Source organism: Oncorhynchus clarkii, chromosome 2, assembly GCF_045791955.1.
Source record: "Oncorhynchus clarkii lewisi isolate Uvic-CL-2024 chromosome 2, UVic_Ocla_1.0, whole genome shotgun sequence".
In the NCBI taxonomy this organism is placed as follows: domain Eukaryota; kingdom Metazoa; phylum Chordata; class Actinopteri; order Salmoniformes; family Salmonidae; genus Oncorhynchus; species Oncorhynchus clarkii.
Genome location: NC_092148.1, coordinates 31,265,188 through 31,269,910, shown reverse-complemented (window position 1 = coordinate 31,269,910; position 4,723 = coordinate 31,265,188).

Below are 4,723 nucleotides of genomic sequence, written 5' to 3'. Positions count from 1 at the left end.
ATCAGTACAGGTGCATCAACGCTGGGACCGAGAGACTGAAAAACAGCTTCTATCTCAAGGCCATCAGACTGTTAAACATCCATCACTAACATTGAGTGGCTGCTGCCAACATCCTGACTGAAATCTCTAGCCACTTAATAATTAAACATTGGATATAATAAATGTATCACTATTCACTTTAAACAATGCCTCTTTATATAATGTTACAAACCCTACATTACTCATCTTATGTACTGTACTCTATACCATCTACTGCATCTTGCCTATGCTGCACGGCCATCGCTCATCCATATATTTGTATGTACATATTCTTATTCATTCCTTTACACTTGTAGTTAAGGTAAGGTAGTTGTTGTGAAATTGTTAGATTACTTGTTAGATATTACTGCATGGTCGGAACCAGAAGCACAAGCATTTCGCTACACTCGCATTAACATCTGCTAACCATGTGTATGTGACCAATAAAATGTGATTTGATTTAATCATTCTCTGATCATTCTTTCACACATCCTTCATATTCTCAATCTCTCTCTCTCTCTCCTGTAATCCCCCACTCTCTGTGTATTTGGTGTTTGTGAGTCCCTATTATGAAAACCACAAAATATGATGAGGAGTAGAGGGAGAGAGAGTTGTAGGATGGAGTTCAAAGAGCCTTTACATCACTTAGAGCAGCATGGCACATATCTCAACTTAGTACTCCCAGGTGATGTATGGAGGATAACGCTGGCTACACTGAGTGCATAAAAGTGTCTGAGAGTAGCATTTGTCTTAAATATCCTGAAGAGAGCATTAACATGTATTAACTTGAAGTGCTTTTACCAGACCCACGGAGGAAGATGTGACATGAAAACACTAAATGTTCTCAGAGCACAGTGATAGTTTGGGAGACGTCTGGCTGATTGACAGTTGCATAAGATAACAAAGTCAGGGCCTTACACTTTCATGTTTTTTTGCTCAAAGCTCAATCTAGCACTGCAGGGAATTTAAATTCAGCCCTGTGAAAATGTAAATGTTATTGCAGCCTAGGTAGAGGTTTTGTAAAAATGGGTTGAGTTTTGTGTTGAGGGCGTGGCATATGGTGATTGGGAAAAGGTGTGAAAATCAACAGGAATGGGATAAAAAGAGTAAAAACGGTTTCAAAACACTTGAAACCAAGTTACCATCTGTGGTATATTTCACAGAGCACGATGAATGAATTTATCAATGAACTTCGTTAAACATTCTGAACCGATCATATTTTCAAGAAAAGACAGGCCTGATAAAAACACTTATTTTGCAAAAAAAAATCCATCCTAAACATGTATACACAATAGAAATTAAACAGTTATTTCTGAATCTACCAAGGTCATCCGACTTATCCTGCCAAGTGAATTACCCAACAGCTGAGGGATTTTCACAAGATGGATTCTTGTAAAATCCTATAGATTTTGTTTCCGACAGGTGACATTTCTTTAGAAAGCTTAAAACTGAATGGAAGTTGATATAAAAACCTATAATAGGTTTCAGAACTTCATTTTGTGGTAACGGCTTTTAAAGGATTATGTATGCTCCCAGTAGAACTAGCACTTGTGAAGTGTAACTGAAAAACTTTCAGTTTGGAGCTTTATTCAGTCACTAGCTCTGTTCTACGGTTGCCCATCTCTCTAACTCCATAGATAGCGTCTGTTGGTAGATGGGAGGAATGTAATGAGACTAGTTTTTGTTGAGAGGTTGGTAATGAAAATACTTCCCTTGACATTGTGCTGACTTTTCACTGCTTGTTGGAAATATTCTCAGTGAGAATGGAAGAAATAGTGTGATTCACCTTGGCAAGATTCATTCCATCAACAATGATCATTGATCTGTATGAGGATGAACCTATGTTTAATTTTTTGGTAACCCGTTATTTTACAGCCAGGTCAGTACTGCGTATTTATAGGTAATGGTAATTGATGGGTAAAAAACATTTTTTCCCCTGCAACTATTGCCTATTTTCAGAGTACTTAGTTACTGCTTGTCAAGACTTCCGCCGAAGTCGGTCCCTCTCCTTGTTCGGGTGGTGTTCGGCGGTCGACGTCACTGACCTTCCAGCCATCATTGATCCATTTTTCATTTTCCATTGGTTTTGTCTTGTCTTCCTACACACCCGGTTCCAATCCCATTCATTACATGTTGTGTATTTAACCCTCTGTTTCCCCTCATGTCCTTGTCAGAGATTGTTTGTTGTATGTAGGTGTGTTATTTGTTCTGGAGTGCGACGGGTTTTGCACCCTATTATGTTATTTTTGTATACTTTGGTTTTCAGAGTTTATTTTTAATGTTTATTAAACAGCTCCGTTTTTACCAAGTTCATTCTCCTGCGCCTGACTTCCCTGCCACCAGCACGCACCGCATTACACAATCTCTGACCACACTATGGAGTCCCCCTCTCCCTGCCTCCCCCTTTCCTCCGTCAACTAGGTTGCTGTGGTCAGAGAGACGTCGTAAATTCCTGAGGATCTCCTCATTGACACACAGTATAGAGAGAGTACATTTTCATAGAAGACAAAGGAAATCCTTCCACCTCACAGAACACAGAACATTCTCCTGCAACCGACTTCCCTGCCACCAGCACGCACCACATTGCACTGTTTATAAATAAGTACATTCTGTTACCAAGTATTTACCTAGTAAGTACCTACTACATACCGGGCTGTAAACTAAAGGATTACAGCATTTTCTTAGCGTTTGATTGCTAACACATCCTACAAAACAATCACAATTGGTGTGCCAAAGCCTTTCAACCATAAATGCGTCCACAAGTGAATGTTTACTGTACAAGCATATCGTCAAAAGGTTACACTCCATGGTGTTACACTTCTGAATCAAGACACTTTTTAATGTAGTGGGATCTCTGTATAATGGTTCCATTAGTCCAAAACTTTAGAGGAAAGGTTGAGGCTTCTTTTATGAATTTTGGTTCGCCCTACTAGATGGTTGTTATTCCTTTAGGAAAACAGATTTGGGGCAAATATTCCCTTCTGTGTCTGTCATTTGCTGTTGGCAACCTTTGATAACATTCCCATTGTTTGAAACCGTGGTGACACACACACACACACACACACACACACACAATCACATGCAATCACACGCGCGCACACACACACACACACACACAAGCTCTCTGTTGGAAAGGGAGAAAAGTGTCAGCTGGAGGCACAGAAAGATAGGCCGCCCCCGCTACACACTTAATCTTAATGAAAAACGAGTCTGCCTCCCAACTGGGTACTTTGGCTGACATCCATTGATGTCCTTTCCTCAATCTTTTTTCCACATCTTCTAAGCTACAATGCACCATGTAGTTGTTTCTTGTATTTAAATATTGATAAAGATAAATGGTAGGCAACAGCAGTTATGGTTGCGTAACTATGGCCATTACAGTTTGAGAATATGCAATTTCCTTTACCCCAATGACCATATATTAATGTGCACTTTGTTTTATTGGGTGCTTTTCAAAATATAGAAAGTAACATTTTTGACATATTTCCTCCATACCTAGCTTACGTTAAAGCATGATTAATTACAAATCTGTATTTTACTTTTCTGAGAGATATTGGCATCCACTAATTTAACAAATGGAATTACTCCGGAAGATAGTAATTTGGAAATTGGCCATTGTAACTATTATGATGTCCATTTCTCTATAACACAAGCAGTAGGCCTAAAATTTAGGGCATGTTTAGCAACATCAACCTTATGACCTTGGCAGCTCATTAGCATTCAGCTGACAACTCATTTCAGCAAACCAGCAAAATAATAAGGCAAGAAGCATCATTAATTGTTACCTGCGGCTAAGTGGTGATGGCTATGTGATCTGCTATCCAGGTGGTTGCATTGTATAGACAAAGGCGATAATTTGTAAAATATACTGTACCAACAATTTCTCAATTTTCAACCTTTTATTTTTGCTTATCTTACTGATGCATGCAGTGAAATAATTGTTTTTTTTCTTCTTTCAAATACACAGTTAGGTCCAAATTTATTGGTACCCTCGATTAAGATGAGGAACAAAGACTGTATTAAATATATAATACAAATACTGAGCTATATTGTAGCAATTCAAAAAATAATATATTATGTTATACTAATACAATTTCTCAGAGAAAGAGATTTTGTTAACAAGTAATCATGTATTTTTGATGATTTTTTCAATACTTTTCTTTACCTCACCGTACGAAGATAACGGAACTGAGTCTTTTTGTCAAATGTTTTATGAGATTGGAATACACACTGGGAGGCATCTTAGACCATTCCCCCATACATAATATTTCCAGGTCCTTGATATCTTCGTTTGCGCTTATGGACTGCCCTCTTTTTATTCAAAACACATGTTTTCAATGGGGTTCAATTCCAGAAACTGAGATGGCCATCACAAAATGTTGATTTTGTGGCCATTTCTTTGTGGATTTTTATGTGTGTTTACGATTACTGTCTTGCTGGACGATCCACTTGCGGCCAGGTTTCAGCCTCTTGGCAGAGGCAAGCAGGTTTTTGGCAAAAATGTCCTGGTACTGGGTAAAGTTCATTATGCCATTGACCATAACCAGGGCCCCAGGAACAGTGGAAGCAAAATAGCCCCATAATATCAAAGATCCAACATCAAATTTTACAGTAGGTATGGGTTTGTTTTCTTCTTATGCATCCTTATTTTGACACCAAACACACCACTGGGGTGTGTGACCAAAGAGCTCTATTTTCATGTCAT